General features: G+C 35.1%; 1 pseudogene; it reads left to right on the top strand.

Annotated features, from left to right (window-relative positions):
• The window catches only part of LOC133814574 (probable LRR receptor-like serine/threonine-protein kinase At1g05700), a 58,956-nt pseudogene extending 52,762 nt beyond the window's left edge, over positions 1–6,194 (top strand).
• Positions 6,195–19,467: the final 13,273 nt, after the last annotated feature.

The following is a 19,467-nucleotide window of genomic DNA, read 5'->3' as shown; positions in this document are numbered from 1 at the left end:
ACGCTTTAATCATATAGATTACCAAACACTCTGATACAACTTTTCCAACTCACAATATTTTAATTAAAATTTAAAATTTATCAAACATTTGGCAACTTTTCATGCATAATTGTACCAAACTAGCCTAAAAACACACCATGAACCACATAGACGCGGCAAACCACCGAGAAGGAGAAAGGAAACCAAGAAAGGAGAGAGAATGGAAAAGACTTTTAATGAGGCTAAGCTTTTTGTACAACATTATAAAATTGGACTATCACCTCGGTTATGTGCAATAACCGAAGTAATTGGAGGTTATGTGTAATAATTGTAGTAATTTCACTTATGACTTTGGTTGCTACATTGGAAATGAAATAATAGGTTTTAGTAAATGACAATATTGAAACCATGACAAGGATTGTAGAGTTCCATCTAAAAATAAATTGGTGATTAGTGGAGTTACACATGTTCTTGTAAATGACTCAATATTCTTACACTCATTTCATGTGAGATACCATACTTCAATATTACTCTCAAGATTGTGACTATTTTTATTCACCAGTCTTATAATCACAAGTGACCCTTCACAGCTTGCTTATTTTTTTGATCTTAAGAGTATTTTTGCATTATGCAGATCTCATGCGATCTATCTTCTTTCTTTTATATTTTTTTAATTTGGCTAACGGCTATTTGGATCCGTGTGAATAAAATATCTAGGAGTATGCCATCATGATTAATTTGTGACTCATATATTTACTATTGTTCCATGTATATGTATTAGAGACTTATCCTCAAGTGGATTGACGGGGGAAATAGCTTCATATATATCAGATCTTACAATGATACAATCTATGTAAGTCCGTATATTAGTATTATTAAAATTACTTAAGAGATTCATATGGATTATTTACCACAAATTACTTTGATTAACCGCAAAATCATTTCAGAGATTTATCAAATAACAGCTTGAGTGGATCGGTGCCTAAATTCTTTTCCAAACTACAGTTGTTAAAAGTTTTGTAAGTTTTTCTTCTAGTATTATATAAGTACATTTATACATGTAAAACAGTATACCATATGTCACATAGGAACTTGTTAAGCAAGGAATCATTTATTTTGCGTGCATGGTTTCAGAGACTTGACGGGAAACAACCTCTCAGGTTCTGTTCCAAGCGACCTGGTTGAAAAATCCAAGAGTGGCTCATTATTACTAAGGTCTTTTCTTCTTCTTTATCCATATTTTTTGATTACCTTTTATCGATTTTATAACATGTACGTAAACAATATCTCTCTCTTTCTCTCTCTCTCTCTCTCTCTCTCTCTATATATATATATATGCGTGCTCATCGCCATAAGATCTTATTCTAACTTGTTTAGTGTGCTCTTTTTATTCTAGAGTGTCGGATAATCCAGATCTTTGTTCCTCACTTTCGTGCCAAAAAAAGAATAAAAAATATATAGTTCCCATTACAGCATCAGTTGCCTCTCTATTAGTCCTCTTACTTGCATTCTTTGTCGGATGGAGAATTATCAAAGGAAGAAAAAAAGGTATATAATCATCATTAGTACATCAGGATGATCAATTAATTATATTAATAAAGCTTAATTATTCTGATAACACAGGAACAATAATAGAAGGGATCAAGCAGACAAAAAATATTGTTCCCAAATCAAGGAATGAAATTGGGTCAATATTTGAGCCAAAAAACAATCAATGCACTTATGCTGAGATCATACGTATTACCAACAACTTTGAGACAATCATTGGAAGAGGAGGCTTTGGAACAGTTTTTCATGGCTACTTGAACAAGACCCAAGTTGCAGTCAAGATGCTGTCTGAGTCATCGGCTCAGGGCTACAAAGAGTTTCAAGCTGAGGTATATATATAACTAGTAGTATGGCACATACAATGTATGTATAGCTGTTAAAAAAAAAATTACTTATAGCTAAAATATATATTTATATTTTTTTATATTATTATTAGTAATAACTCCCTCCTAAAAATTATTTAAAATAAATTATTTTTCTACTGTAATTGTATTCTTCCTTTTGGATAATGGTGCAAGATTTCTTTGCAATAGTTTCCATTACAACAAAATTACGATTTTACCGTTATCAATAATCAGTTTCTATATTTTTATGTTTTAGTTTTTAACAAAATCTCAACTAAAAAAGAAACGAGTTGATATAGATTGAAAAGCAAACAACTCACATATTTTTAATTCTATCGATATTTACTTGTGGCAACAACTATTTATTTTTGTTTTTACTCTTATGTTTGTATTTTAGATTATAAAATCTGATTTCTTTTACCAAATGACACGTTACACTTATATATACACTCATATCTCATTTTATCTTCATAATTTTAGGACCATTATGTTTCTGTCAATGTCAACTACCAGTTATCAAATTTTGGTATATCTATCTCTTTTACAATTTGTATCATGTTTTTCCCAAAATAAAAAATTGTATAGGGTTTGATTGGTTAGTGATTAGAAAACTGTAATTTTGAAATTTTGGATTCTGAAATGAAAATCTGAATTTAGTGACTGAAAACATGTTCTGAAAATGTGATTGGTTCAATGTCAGTAAACTGTTTTTGAGTTTTAAAAAACTGAATCTATAATTGGTGGAGAGGAGGAGAGTAGAGAAAAAGTGAAAATTAGGATATTAATTTTAAGATTTTAGAAGAAAATTTCAAAAAATGAAGAAAACTTGAAATCCTTATTTTTTATCTTACAACACAAAATTAAAATATTGATTTGGATTTTGTTTCCAAAAATAACTTATCAAATTCATTACCAATAAGAGCCTAATGTTGTTTCGTATATCTTTTTTATTAAATAAATTATTTAAATATATATTATTTTATATATCTTTTGAGCTATACATCTTTTTTTTATTAAAATATTTAAAATTTTATGAAACAATTTTTATAGATATATAAATATATAAATGCATGCATAAACATTAAGATTTTACTCTATAAAACAAGAAAACCATCAAGACTTCAAACGAAGATAAAAAAGAAGAAAAAACTATATATGTTAGCTCGCATAATAATATTATACATTATAGTAAATTATATGTACAAATACTTATACTATTATATACTACATTTATTGTATACATAATCTATTTGAAGTTCAACTAATTATATATGCATATATATATATATAAGTATATTAAACTCTAAAGTATATAAATAAGTACAACAAACAACATAAAAATAATACTTATAAACTTTAAAGTATCTATTTATTATTTTTATCACACTAACATGAGTTTGTTGTACTAAATATGAAAAGTGATAAATTGTAACAATCCAAAAACATTCTCTATAAGTTTGACCAGTACATATTCTACAAGTTTGATAAATACTATAACAATTTTTTTTTTTTTTAAAAAAACAATTATTTTGATACACATAAATTTTGACCACATTCTACAAGTAAAAGACAAAATAAAATAAAGAATCAATTGAATACATGTTTCAGCAACAATTAAAAGACAAATAAACATGAAGAATTTTTTTAAAAAAAATTGGGAAATAAACTAAAAGGATAGACGATATATTTTATGCTAAGGGCACACATGCATATAGTGCCTTAGTATATAATAGGATTTATATATATATTTTTTTTGTTGTAAGCCTATTATTTTTCTGATTTATATATATATATATACTGAAGCAACAATGTATGTTTATTTAGTTTTAAAGTTGTAAACATTGTTTATAATTTTAATAAAAATTTATTCACTATTTTTTAAATATATATATATATAATAGAATGAATTATACTATATATAAATATTTATATCAATAATTTCTACTTATATAACATTTAAACACAACGTTGACATAAATATATATTTAGATAGCTACATGATATATATAAAATACAATAATATATATAAAATACAATAATATTTAAAAAGAAATTAATAATAGAAATAAAATAAGAATACAAAATGTCATATAGTGTATACATGCATCAACTATTCTTAGTTTTTAATGTATCTCACAATATCATTTGGTGAATTTGATGAAGAAAAAAAATTTCAATCACTTATAAAAAATAAACTATCATACAAATTTATAAGATACAAAAATGATATGTATGTCTTTATTATTTTTAAATAAATATGATTTAATTATTTAAATTATCATAAAATTATCATATTTTAATCAATTAATTTATTTATTTTTGTTTATATTTGCTCTAGTTTTTTAATTTGGCAGTGACAACAAAATATTATATATTATATGTTTAATATAATGTTAAGTTTAAATTTAATTAAATTTTATTTAAGTTATAATTATCATTATTATTTTTAAATAATTATTATTATAAAATATCTCAAAAATATCATATTTTAATTTGTTTAATTATTTATTTATTTAATTTTATTTAAGTTTAAGTAATGTTTACAATATCTACTATTAAATGTAAGAATATTCTCTCAAATATAAAAATATTCTGTTAAAGTTAACGGAAAAAAAATAAAAAAATTGTTAAAACAAAAAATAAGATATATGTTTTGTTTTGAATTTATTATCCGAATTTTAAGATTTTATATTTACTAACAGGTAAAGCTTTTAATGAGAGTTCACCACAAAAACTTAACCAGTCTTGTTGGATACTGCATTAACGATGACAAACACATGGGGCTTATCTACGAATACATGGATAATGGAAACTTAGGAAGGCTTCTCTCAGGTTCATTTTTCATTAGTTAATTAACATTCTCCCATCATATTTAATTTTTACCAATATTTTTTTTAAAATGTCTAGATTAAATTCCTGGAAACTAACAATAGAAGGGATTGATAAGTACTTCATCTAAATAAATAAATTACAGATAAGCAGACATATACTTTGAGTTGGGAGGAAAGACTACAAATAGTTGTGGATGCAGCACAAGGTTAGGCATATATAAATATATATAGGAATTTTTTGGGTATTAATTTTGTCTTTATTGTAGCAGCTTTTTTTATTTTTAGCACTTGAAGAAATTATAATTCTTTTTTTTCATGATGGAGGTACATTATAGATATAACAGGCATCCTGCCAATTTTTGAGAAATTCTGAATAATTTACGGTATCGAAATCAGAGTTCAAACAGTCAATTGCACGATTGTCTTATATTTTTTTTATACGCGTGGAAAACAGACTATTTGAACTTTGATTTTAGCACAATAAATTATTCAGAATTTTCTGAAAATTGTTGGAATGCCTACTATAACTATCATCTATGCATTGATATAAATAAATAAGTTATAATTTCTCCAACTGAAAATAAAAAAAATCTCTATAGTAGGAGGCAAAAGTAATGGTACTACCTAAAAAAAATCATTTTAATATATATATATACTTTTGTTGAAACTAATACAGTTAATTTGTGTGCTAATTGAAATTTGATCAAACTTAGGTTTGGAGTATCTACACTATGGTTGTAAGCCACCAATAGTCCATAGAGATGTAAAGACCACGAATATCTTATTAAATGAAAAATTCCAGGCCAAACTTTCTGATTTTGGTCTCTCAAGAGCTTTCTCTATTGAAGGTGGGAGCCATGTGTCAACAGTTGTGGCTGGCATCCCTGGATATCTTGACCCGGAGTAAGTATATGTATATATATATATATATATATATATATATATATATTCGCTTGTCAATTTAACCTCGGCTTACAAAATATATAAATATAAATATTTTGATCATCTTCTACTTGAAATTTTTAGGTATTACAAATCAAACTGGTTAAATGAGAAAAGTGATGTTTACGCTTTTGGAGTGGTTCTACTAGAGATAATCACTAGTCGACCAGCGATTGCAAAAATAAATGGTAATGAGGTCATCCACATATCTCAATGGGTGGAGAATATGTTTCATGAAAATGGAGAAATTAATAGGATAGTTGATCCTAGGTTAAGGGGAAACTTCCAACTCAACTCTGCCTGGAAAGCTATAGAAATGGCCACAGCTTGTGTGCGCTTAAACTCCATTGAAAGACCAACAATGAATCAAGTTGTGGTGGAACTGAAAGAGTGTTTGTCACTAGAGATTTCTCCCAAGAAAGATCAATTTTCTTAAAAATATTCTCTTATTGGAAAGATGACTCTAAATATGGACACTCATGCAAACCCTTTACAAAGACAGAGTCAAATTTGCACTTTTTGGAGTGGATTTGTAGCCACTAACTCTTAAAATTTTACTTTCTTTCAATATTCCAGAAACATGAAGTGATCATGGAATAATAGATCGAACAATGTATTCCTTTGGTTATTTTTTATGGTATGTTTGGTGTTTGAATGTTGACTGTTAAAAGTTTTTTTGGTATATACATTGAACCAAATTGAGAGACCTTCAGGTAAAATAGAAACAAACCATGATGATGATTGTTTATGTTTCTATATATGCTATGTCATTAATTTTTATTTATTTAAGTTGTATTCATATTTTCTTTACATGGGAAACAAAACTCACGGTTTTGAACTAAGTTAGTTTGTCGTACAAAATTGTTTTCGACACACAACAAAACATGAAATCAAGCTTTTGCAGCACTTTTTATGAAATACGCCGGCAATATTTAGTTTTCCTGGCTTGTTCACATATAAGCGCTGACAATAGCTTGTTGTGCAAGGCATAAAGCAGGCATTTATTCCCAGTGCAAAAAGCTGCTGACAAAAGGGCACAATGCTGATGGTTTGTAGGTAAAAGCGCCAATAAAAAGTAGTGGAGGGAAATGGGAAAACGCCGGAAAATTTTTGGTGGGAAACAATTTGTACCGACGGGTAAAACACGCCGGTAAAAAGCTTGACAAGCGTCGACAAAGGTTTTGAAAGAAATTTTTCTACGTGCTGAAAACGTTGGAAAAAGTTGATGGGAAAACTTTTGTCTGACACTTCTCTGCGTTAAATGCAAGTGAAAATGAGAACAACGTTATTTTACTTTAGGATTTTTTTATGGAGATTTACCGGCACATTTTTAGCATTAGTGGCACTCAATTATAGCGTTGGCAAAAACAACTGCAAAATAAACTAGCCGGATACCCCTCTTTCTTCCTCCTTCCATTTCTTATCTCTAGTTTCTCTCAAAACTCTCCCCTCTCAAAATTCTCCCCGTTTCTCCCTCAAACTCACCCATTTCTCCTTCTCAAACTCTCTTCCTCACTCTCTCATCTCCCCTTTTCTTTCCCTTTATATTTCATTTTTTTCAGTCTCTTCATCAGCTGCCAGGTTGCCTTGCCACCGTCATCATCCTCCTTTTGGTGTCTTCTCTCTCTCTATTTGAGTTGCTCTCTCTTTGTATATCTTTGAATCTCAATTTTTTTCTAGTTTTCACTTTCTAATATCTCTCTCTCAAGTACAGCACTAATCGCCCAATCCCAATTGCCCAGCCTCAATCAGTGAAAAGGTGAGTATTGGTTTTTTTAATAATTAAATTAATATTAATAGTTTTATAAATTTAATTGTTAATTAATTGGTGGTGAAATGTGAATGTGTGGGTATATATATGTATATATTTATATGCGTGTGTTTAAAGAACTGTAAAATCCTCTTCAATAGTCAAAATAAGAGACAAAAATATTTCAAATATTTTCCTTATTTTTATGTGATAAAAACGTGTAGGTGAGCTGGCATTTACGGGTATATTCAAGTTGGAAAAATCTTGGTTAATTTCTTTTATTTCTTCATTGTTTCAAATGGGTAAATCTCCAAAAAAAAAAAGGAAATTTTTTAATAAAAATATTCTAGCTTGATCTCTATTATTTTATTCCGGGGATAGGATATTATTTAGGTAATTCTAATCTTGGTCTCCACGAAAATGAACCTGGACTTAATTATGTATTGGAACATTTAAATTCTGAAACATTAGGATCGCGTTGACAAAATATTTATCTAATCTTTACAGGATTTGTACTGAACGAAATTCTTAAAGATTTCAAATATTCTTATTTAATATTTGATATATTTAGAAAACTAGCAGAAAAGTTTTTTTTTTCTTCTATAAAAAGGAGACCATTTGCCTTGGAAATTTCACCTCTTCAATTATCTAGCTTTTAATAGATATCTTGTGCGAGAAAAGTTGTTGTTTTGATGTTTCTATGAAAAGAAAGCCTTGGTATAGTTTTCTCTTTCACTGGTTGTTTTTGAACAGGTACAAAGGTACTCGTGACACATACTGCCTTCAGAAGAATGTACATTTAAAGACTCACTTCGGGAGGAAGTGAGCATTCATCAAAGGGGAAGAAAGGATTTCAGACTTTTGGTGTATTTACAAAGATTGGATTAATAGAGTGAATACTTTCAGATTGCGGCAAATAATTAGAGGGAGTCTATGTTTGCTTAAGTCAAGTCTATTGTATTTGAGATACTTTATTAACCAATCTTTTTCTCTGGGTTTGTACTCCATGGACTAGTAGTATTCGCAAGAATACTGAAACCACGTAAAAATCAATGTGTGTCATTTTTATCATTTAGTTCTTGTTTTCTATTATGTGTATATTCTGATTGATCAGAATATTGTTCTGTCAAACACATTTTCTGAACCTTTTCTTAATCAAACATGATTAACATTAAAAGTTGGTAATATCTAAAAACAGAATTTTTAATTGGTATTAGAGCGGTTCACTAAACTCTTAGTGAGGTCTTGGCGTTTTTAGTTCTATATATATATATATATATTTGTGTTTATGCATCATGTCATTCTTTGCAGAAAGTACCTCGACCACTTGACCACATTTGCTTAATGATTCTAACTATCCTTACTGGAAGGTTAGAATGAGAGTTGATTAGTGGTGAAAAATACATTATTTATTGATTTTAATAGCCAAAATAAATTAAGTTTAATTAATATTTTCATTGAATTAATATAATTTATTTTATAAATGAAAATGTTTGATTATGATTTAATTTATTGTTATTTTGTAGGAATTAAAGATGCATTTTGTTATAAAGAAAAGAAAGAAGAAATAAATAAATAAAGTTGAAGAAAGGAGGAAAAATTGGCATTTTTGCAAAATTGAAGCCCAAATCAGCCCAGGCTCGCCTGGTTCCTTTCTCCACCTCCAGCGCCATGTGGCGCCTTGCTCGCGCGCCACACGTCCACCTGAAGCCTTGCCTCCTACGTTGCTTTAGTTCCCTTCAGCAAGCTCCCAACGAAGGCCCAACACAACTCCCTTCAACAAGCTCCCAAAGGCCCAACACAACTCCCTTTAGCAAGCTCCCAACGAAGGCCCAACTCCCCAACAGCCCAATCCGAAGGACCTCCAGCCCATCTGTCTTCTCCTCTCCCAGCCACTGCCATGTGGCACCTCCCCATTGGCTGGGAGTGGGTCAAAACCCACACCTGCCACCAACCACTTTCAACCCATATTTTGTGGGTATTGGGCCTTGCAAAATTACCATTTTGAGCTTTAAAGCTCATCTTTTTTGGTGCTTTTGAAAAATGGTATTTTGACCATACACCAAAATAACTAGGTTAATATTTATAATAAGATTTGATTTTTCAAAATCATATTTTATTATTAATAATTCAGATTTATTTTGTAAATCTCATTTTGTTGTTTAATTTCTTTTTAGTCTTTTTCTCCCTCTATAAATATGGAATTTTTCTTCACATTTTCTATGTAATTTTTAAGTAGCAAAACTCTACCAAATTTTAGTCTCATTTCTCATATTTTCTCTCTAGAATTTCATGAGAATGTCTAGCATAATAGGCTAACCTTCTTAGGAAGGTTAGAATGATCCTATATGCACTATGACTTTGTTTGGTATTTTTGATTCACCATGTGCTTAAAGTTTATATATTTTAGTGATTTATTTTCTTTCATCTCTACTTCTTCATCTTATTATCTATATTTATGTTTACTAACAGTATATAGATTTTTTCATGCACTTTCTATGTATTATCAAATTAGTGAAAATAATATAGATAATATCTTTATCATTTTCTCCATCTCACTCATATATATGTACTTTTGCTAAAATCTATATAGAATTAGTCATGCTCTTTCTATGTATTTTATAAATAGTAAAAGTAATATTTGTATTAGGTTTTATGTCCAATCTTTTATTGCATTATTGCCAATGGTATAATGTCATTTTTAGATTTCTCATAAGATTTATCTCATCTTTCCATGGTAAAGAATAATAATCACTTGAATACATTTTTGTAAAATATATCTGTGCTGTTGACGCCGTTTTTCGTCAACAGTGAAAGAAGAGCACGTAAACAATAAACAGTGATGGCCAATATAAATACGATAATACAAAACACGATTTTTACGTGGTTCAGCAGTTAAATCTGCCTAGTCCACGAGTCTTTTTTATTAAACTCAAGATGATTTCTGAAAATTCTTCAAACATGAATTCTTCAGAGTTTTCTCTCAAGATCACAAAAATTCCGGTCCTTTCCAATGCTACATGACCTCTCTATTTATAGAGAAGATTGCAGAATACTATCCCGCATATTTTGGGTAGTTACTCTTTTTGTGCGAATAAATCAAATGACCTTAAATGCCTATAATCCGATATAAAAGGAAACGTCCCCTGAAGACCAGGGGACGTATAACTGATCAAATAATATCCCGTGATTTTAGGGGATTTACAATAATAAATGTAGACCGCGTCTCTTATAGATAACACTTTAAGATACTCAAGGTTATTATCCTATATTATCAAGGCCTTATTCTCCCAGATCTCACATCAACTTTCGAGCTAATAACATCTCCCGAGGCCACATGGCTTCGAGATCGTACGCGCGTCAGGATCGGAACCCATGATCCGAGGTCATCCTTGAGGACAGATGCACCTCAGGGACTACCCTTCGAGCTCGTGTGGATTTCGAGGCCACCATCTTCGAAGTCGTCTCAGCTTTGCAGGCTCGATGTTTAGTCATAGGACATACTCCAAACTTTACGAGTTCATTCACTATGAATCCAGCTTTCGAGGTCACACTTTTCAAGGCTCGAAATCTGGGTATAACATTTTGCCCCCTCAAAAGTATTTGTTCGAATCCTAAGAGAAGGAAACTTTTGAACTACTTTCTTCGGGAACCTTACTGTCACAAACTTAAGAATGGACACGCGTCAGTTGGGCATTGCCCATTCATGGTACTCGAGTACCTTGGAAATCTTCCCACGATCATTCGTCTGCTACCTTTTCGGTACTATCATGTCATTGGTCCCCGAGCGTTGGATCTTGCAAGGGTTTTATTCAACACCCCAGATTAATCCCCTTTTTCCATCTACATATAACCCCTCTCATCATCTTCTTTTTTATTTTCGTTCATCAGAAGCAAGAAAAGAGCAAAACCAGAGACCATCCCTGAGAATTTTTGTGCATGTTTTCTCAACCGAAGAAACAGAGGACCGCCAGTTTGTTCGAGACCGTGAGCTCATATCTGCAGCCTCTCCTTTAGTCAACGATTTTTCTGCAATCGCCATTATTGTGTAAGTGTCCAACCTTTGTTTTCCCTTATCCTAATTTTTGTTCATACTGTTCTTGTTATTTCCGTGAATGTACTAGTTTATTTTCTTAATACAATACGTTAGGGAATTTTTGTCCGATAGGCTTCCATATTTTAAGTTTCCCTACTGGGTTTACATCACTGGTTCATACTCAGTTTTGATGTTTGAGCAAGATCTCTTTTTTCTGGGCTTTAAAATTTTAAAAGACATTTCTTGTACACCAAGATATCGGGTATAAAACCTTGGCCTTGACAAATGCATGATACCCAATATTACCTCGTATGGTTATCCGCCACTCTTTTTCCCCTGATTTTCGGGATTTTCAAAAAAAAAATTGTTCACTCTCCTCCTTTTCTCGTGGAACACACGTTCTGACTCTTTAATAAGGGTCTTAGTATCAAGCTCGTTTTGTTCCTAGACTCCGAGCTTGTCCTGTCAAGCTCGTAATTCTTGCATGCATGGCCCTCACCATTTTTTCTTTCTCGCTAGATGTCACAGAATTTGGAAAGACGGTGGGGGTCGTTACTGGCAATCCCTTATTCGCCCTAAACCCCGAGCCCAGAATCACTGCTTGCTCGGAATCAACGTCGAATTCGCGAGTACGATCTCACACGCGAACAGGAGGATATTCGAGCTCATTACCGCCACCAAATTGACGAGGTCATAGAGAAGAAAAGGAGGACCCTTCGAGAGGCTATTTACCCAGAATCTAATTCAGGGCCCAGGCCGATCCCACTTGACCCTAAACTGACAGTGACCGTTGCGTACAGCCCGGGAGAGCTCCAATTTTCACTTATGGGGGAGCCTTCTACCTCTCAACCGAGGAGAGAAATCTTCGAGGCCGAGCACTATTGGAGCTCGGTTACCTCGACAAGTCAGATAAACGACATTCTGGCCCTCCATGGCCTCAGGTTGTCAAGTTCCTTGAGGTGTCGAGCTCTGGCCGCCCACGAACGGAGCTGCTACGCCCCCGGGGACCGTGACAACAGGCTGAGGTACGCGACATGGAGTTAGGAACACATGAAGGCAGGGGCGCTATTGCCTTTGAAGTCTTTTTTCAAGGACTTCACGGATTTTGTTGGGTTGGCTCCGTTTCAGCTCAACACCAATTCTTACAGGGTTCTGTCTGCCCTGAGATCGCTATACCACGAGCTGAAGTGGAAGGGACCTTCGCCGCAGGAGATTTTATATCTCTTTTGTCTGAAAAGCAATCCCTCCCGAGCTCGGGGAGGAGATGGCTTTTACTACCTTTCGAGCTATCCCAAAGAAAAAAAAGTGTTCGAGGATCTTCCCAATCACCCACCTGATTTCAAGAAAGCCTTCTTCTGGACAGATGGCTTGTCTCCGTCTCGATGCTACTCATTCAGGCGGATTCGTAAGTATTCCAACCTTTTAAATCTCTGTGCTCGGGATTTTGGCTGTAAAATCCGTACTTAGTTGAAATGTGTCTTGCTTTCCAGCCAATTTTCAGCGTCCTACTCCCGACGAGGCAATGAAGGGGCATAGAGAGACCCTGCTCCAACTCCCTCATGGCAGGAGGTCTCTCTTGTACCTTTTGCATGAGGATAAGCTCCGAGATTGCGGACTTTTGGGAGAGGGCCAGTCCACCTTTGACTGGTCTAATAAAAAGTATGAACATTGGGAGCAGGTGCCTTTGCCCACAGGCATCCTCCCTCCGAGGAGAGAGGTGAGGCCCCTACCTCCAGTTCGCAGAAGGAGTCCGCCATCGAGGAATGAGGCTAATGATGAAGCCTCGAGCTCAGACTCGGATGAAGAAGGTAAAGTCATCCTTAGCTCGAGAATGTGGTCCCCCACCTTATTAAAATACAAACCCGATAGGTTAGTCTTGTGCCCAGACGATAGGGACTACTTCTATATTTGGACTTGGGTAGATGACTGAGTTCATAGGTTTGATAGTTGGCTCGGGAAGTATGACTCCATGTATAGTCTGAATGAAGTGTGGGACGGGATAGCCGTCCAATATGGGACAAACGACTATAGGGACCTTTCGAGGTTGACGTCCACCTATAGGGAAGGTACTCCCCCCGCCTCTTTTGAAGATGGGGGAATTTCATGGTCCCCGAGCTCTAGTTCGGGGGAGAGTTCTAGTTAGGTCTTCCTTTACTTGGTTTTTTCTTTTTTATTTTCCAAGCTTATTATCATCATGTCTAACTTCGATTGGAACTGTGTAGGTGCCATGGACTCCGACCTCGACAATATCATCGAGAGTGGTGGCGCCAAAAGGAGCAAGCGTCCCAGGGCGGGGTCGTGAAAGGTGGATCAGCCCACCAAAGTTCCCAAGAGGACCGAGAAGACACCTCCTCCTGTTACCAGTTCCATCACGGCGCCGTCTTCGCAGGTCGGTGCCGCAACTATGGCATCGACTTCGCAGGTTGATGCCTCTATCATGACCGGGCCCCAACTTCCTGTAGTGGTTCGGCCAACAATCGGTCCACTTCCTAGAAAGCCTTCTGCTTCTCGAACTCAGAAGCTGTCAGTTTCTACCCACATGGAGGAGTACGTAATTGACAATGCAGCTGGGTCCCATGGGTCTACGCTGGGATCGGATGTTATGTCCCGAATCGGCCAGAGCTTTAGCAGTCTCGAAGCTCCTCAGTGGCAATACTTGAACAATGCCCGAGACTGCACTGCCCTCTATGAGAAGAGCATCGAGCTCGCTGCCGTGGTAAGTTTTCTTCTACTTCTAAGTTATAATCACACAGTTCTGGCGCTAATGACTGTTTCCTCTTTTGTCAGTCTCTTGCCTTTACTGCCCAGCTCAACTATAAGTTGAACAATGAGATCCATTCGAGCAAGTCTTATGCTCAGGAGGCGAAGGATCTCCACCTCAAAGCAAGTGATGACCTGAAGGCAGCAAATGCAAAGCTTGAGGCAGGAGCTAAGGAGCTCGAGGTCAAGGTATCCAAGCTTGGGAAGCTGAAAGCTAGGCTCGAGGAGCTTGAGAAGGAGAACGCTTGGCTCCAGGAGACCAACAAAATGCTCGAAGAAGATAAGGCCGCCACCTTTGATATTATGGAGGGTGAAAAAGCTCGTCTCCTTGCTGAGTACAAAGAAAAGAAGGACCAGGCGGTTGATTCGGCCATGTACAGAATGTGGGCCAACAACGAAGACCTGGATACCAGCTTCTTAGGTCCTTTCGAGGCGAAGCTTCTTGACAAATGGAATGCTCGGCTTGAGGCGGAAGAGGCTACTCGGGAGGCCGTTTCGGAGGGAACCCAGAAGGATAGTCATGCTATTCGTCCTGAGGGGTCCGGTGCTGCTGACGCTGAGAAGGCCAAGGAGACTCCTCCTTCTTGAATCTGGCTTTGGGGAAATCTTATCTTGGGGCTATGTCCTCTCATTTTTGTAACTACTTTAATTTATGCCCACAAGGCTGATACAATTTCTTTTTATATTGACCTATATATGCTTTACATTTCTCAGCTCGAAATGTTTTGCACATTTTATATTGATGAATCATTTATGTTTATTTATTCATACAAACATAGTGTGGATTTAGGCTCGAGACTCGATGCATTCATGCATCGTTTGCTCGAATTATCCGCTTTCGATCTCGTTATTTATCAAGGTCGGATATTACTTTAACCATGAACCCGAAAGTTCTCATATGGTATGTAATGTGACTGGTTTAGTTATATCTTTTTTGCTTAGTTACTTTTTCTCGTCCTCGGTTTTTACTCCAAGGTTATGAGTTTGAAACTATTTTCCTTTAAGATATTCCAGCCTCGATCTCGACTTATCTCGAAGTAGGTTTAGGTTCCTACTTATCGTCAATTAGTTTTTTGGCTGGTTAGTTCCAAACTTATTAAGTTTGCACATCTGGTTAAATCCAAACGTTATTATCTTTTGATAGTTTGGTTGTCCAAACTATCTAAGCTCGCGTATCTGGTTACATCCAAATACTTGTAAGTTTTTGATAATTTGGTTATGTCCAAACTATCTAAGCTCGCGTATCTGGTTATATCCAAATACTTGTAAGTTTTTTATAATTCGGTTATGTCCAAACTATCTAAGCTCACGTATCTGGTTATATCCAAATACTTGTAAGTTTTTGATAATTCGGTTATGTCCAAACTATCTAAGCTCGCGTATCTGGTTATTTCCAAATACTTGTAAGTTTTTCATATATGTTATTTTATTTTTTAAGCTGATGGTATATATACCAATGATGCCCCCTTAATATCCTATGAGTGTGACCATAGGTTATTAAATTAAGAGAGATTGCAAAAATAAAAAGAGATAATATATTGAGCGAAATAGATCTTTATTTGATGGAATTCAAAAGCAGATAAACTAATACATATAGAAGATCATGGTTACAGGCAACACTTTTCCTACACTACTGATAGTAAGGTCTAAGGTGTTCACCATTCCATGCTCGCGGTACCAGGCTCCCGTCCAATCTCGCAAGTTTGTACACACCGAGCCGAATGACTGACTCTATCTGGTATGATCCTTCCCAATTTGGCCCGAGCACTCCAGCTGCCGGATCTCATGTTGCCAAAAATACGCGTCTCAACACCAGATCTCCCATTCCAAACTTTTGATCTCGAACCCTCTTGTTGAAATACCTGGTAGTTCGCTGCTGGTAGGCAGCGTTTCTTAACTGAGCCTCTTCTCGCTTTTCTTCAATCAAGTCTAAGGTCTCCTCGAGCTGAGTGTGGTTTGAACTTTGATCGTAAATCTGAGTTCGGATCGTTGGGATTTCGACCTCGATGGGCAACATTGCCTCGCGGCCGTATGCTAGAGAGAACGGGGTATGTCCTGTTGATGTTCGAGCTGTGGTCCTATATGTTGGGGTTTTATGCCCTAATTAAAACCCAAATTCTTTGTAATCTCATTTTATTATCAATAAAATAATAGAAATCATTTTTTGACTTGGTCAATCACTTTGCTCACATGTTTTATTTTCATGATTATTTATTTAATATAAACTTCTATTAAATCCCGAGCATATAGCTAATCTTATTTATAGTGACGTAATCACAGTGGAATATAAATATGATTATATGTTCAAAAATAAGTTAGTCCTAAGATTAGTCAGTGCACCGGATTTACACTGACTTGCCAATCTACGATATGATCTACTTACACATTACAGTGTTATGTTCTTTCCAGAACATTAGCAAAGTAGATAAGATCGGATGTATTTGTTACATCGGACAGGACCGATATTGACAGTTGATAAGATAAGTAAACATACCGTTATTATCTATTCTAGTCATATCATATAGTTGACCATAGGTCAATTCAATCTCAATTCTGAGTGGTTAGTATTCTAACTGATTGTATTATTTGAGTTCTTTGACTTGTTCGTTACCAGCTTACCCTACGGACTAGCCCATACTTACATCTTGGGAACTCGGTAGTATAATTGAGTGGGAGTGTTAATCATAGATATGAATATCTATAGCTTCTGATGAAGAAGTGAAACGATGGTTTCCTTTTAGTTTGGTTCAAGGTGTTAAATGATAGAGATCTCATTTCAGTAATTAAATTAGTTTACTGAAATATCATTTACAAGGAACTAAGTGTTTTAAGGATAAAATACAATGAGGGGTAAAATGGTATTTTAGTCCTATCTCATTGTAGACCGCTTATAGAGGATTGAGTGACAATTATGGTTGTAACAATGGATAATTAATAGCGTATCTATATTTGTTATAGAGCGTTCTATGAATTCAAGAGTGCAATTCCAAGTCTATAGTGGAGTCACGAGGAATTAATAAGTTAGTAAATTTATTTGTTAGATTTATGATAACTTATTGGAGCTTGATTTCATAGGCCCATGGTCCCCATTGTACCTTGGATAAAATCATCTAGATAGTCTCAATTAATTGATTTAATCATCAATTAGAATTATCAAAGTTGACCAGGTCAATTTTGGATAGTTTCACGGAGTTGTGTAATTTTGAGAAGAAAAGAGAAATTATGGCAGATTTATTAATTAAGATAAATTGGTATCTAAATTAATAAATAAATTTAAATCAAGGTTCAAATTATAAATAATTAATTTGATAAAGGATTTAAATAATTATTTAATTAATTAAATCAATAGAAAATAATACAGGCCTTGATTTTAAGTCCAATGGGCTTATAATCAAATGGGAAATTTCACGGGCCTATAGCCCATGATAATTTCGACCTAGGGCTTCAAAATGGCTGCTATTTTATTGATTTTTTAATTAAATTAAATGGCCTAATTGATTCTATAAAAGGATTGTTATAGAGAAGTCAAAAAAGGGGTTTTTTGATAAGTCAGATTTTCTGATAGTTTTATATTCTCTCTAAACACAAGTCCTTTTCTAAGCCTCTTTGTATTTTCTCTTCTTCTCTCTATATCTATCTCATGTGTTGAGAATTGCCCACACTAGTCTAGGTGGTTCTAAGGATACATTGGAAGATCGTGAAGAAAATAGAAGATCGGTTCAGTTTCTTGATAATACTCTGCGACAGAGAGGATACAAGAGTTAGAGAAACTGAAGGAAGGACTCTTAATTCCGCTGCGTATACTGTAAGTATTCTATTTTTGTTTCTCTTTGAATTCAATTTTAGAAACATGTTTTAGGCTATCTCGTATTAATTTGTTTAATATTAGATATACATGAAAATAAATAAAGATCCTGTATAAGTTTTTTCCAACACTATATCCCCATAGGACTTGGGGCAATTCTTCAGGCCACCGTCCCTTCGCCTCCTCCAACTTTTTCTTCAGAGAACTTTTGAGAGTTTTGTTCACAACCTCGAATTGGCCATTTGCTTGAGGATGAGCTACTGATGAAAAACTCTTTATTATGCCGTTCTTTTCACAAAAGTTGGTGAACAAGTCGCAATCGAACTGGGTTCCGTTGTCGGATACGATCTTCCTCGACACCCCATATCGGCACACGATGCTTTTTACTACGAAATCAAGGATCTTTTTTGAAGTTATAGTTGCCAATGGTTCAGCCTCCGTCCACTTCATGAAGTAATCCACGGCGACTACAACATATTTTACTCCGCCTTTGCCAGTCGGGAGAGAGCCTATGAGGTCGATGCCCCATACCGCGAAAGGCCATGGGGAAGTCAACATGGTCAACTCGGATGGTGGAGCTCGGGGAATCGTGGCGAATCTCTGACATTTGTCGCATTTCTTCACGTACTCGAAAGAATCTGTTTTAATAGTTGGCCAGAAATATCCTTGGCATATGATCCTCTTGGACAGGCTATGCCCCCCGGTGTGATCTCCGCAGAACCCTTCATGAATTTCTTCAATGATCTTCTTAGCTTCAGATGGGGTTACGCACCGAAGTAACGGCATGGAATATCCCCTTCTGTATAGCTTTCCGTCCAAAATGGTGTAACGGGGAAGTTAATACATCAACTTTCAAGCCTGGTTCCGGTCTCTTGGAAGGATTCCGTTCTCGAGATATTCAACTATTGGGGTCATCTAGGTAGGTTATGTTTCGATCATACACACATCTTCCTCCTCTGGATCATTAATTCTAGGTGCCGATAGGTGTTCTATGGGCACAACGTTTAGTTCTTCATTTTCAGCGGATGTGGCGAGCCGAGCTAAGGCATCTGCATTTGAGTTCTGCTCGTGGGGAACCTGTTCGATTGTATAAAATTTGAAACACTCCAATGCGGATTTTGCCTTCTCCAAATAAGCTGCCATTCTCGTGCCGCGAGCCTGGTATTCTCCCAAGATTTGATTTACCACGAGCTGGGAATCACTGTAGCAATGTACAACTCTAGCTTTGAGCTCCTTTGCTATACGAAGTCCCGCGAGTAAAGCCTCGTATTCAGCCTCATTATTCGACGCTTTGAAGCCAAATCTTAAGGCAGAATGAAATCTGCTCCCTGCGGGGGTAACCAAAATGACCCCTGCCCCCGCTCCATTTTCATTTGATGAGCCGTCGACGTAAAGTTTCCACAGCTCGTGGGCCGGGGTTATTATCTCGTCGTCGGCTATGCTAGTACATTCCACTATAAAGTCCGCCAACG

The sequence above is a fragment of the Humulus lupulus genome, chromosome 2 (assembly GCF_963169125.1).
Source record: "Humulus lupulus chromosome 2, drHumLupu1.1, whole genome shotgun sequence".
NCBI classification, from domain to species: Eukaryota; Viridiplantae; Streptophyta; class Magnoliopsida; order Rosales; family Cannabaceae; genus Humulus; species Humulus lupulus.
Note: the sequence above shows the minus strand (reverse complement) of the source record. Positions and strands in the feature narration are given on the sequence as shown.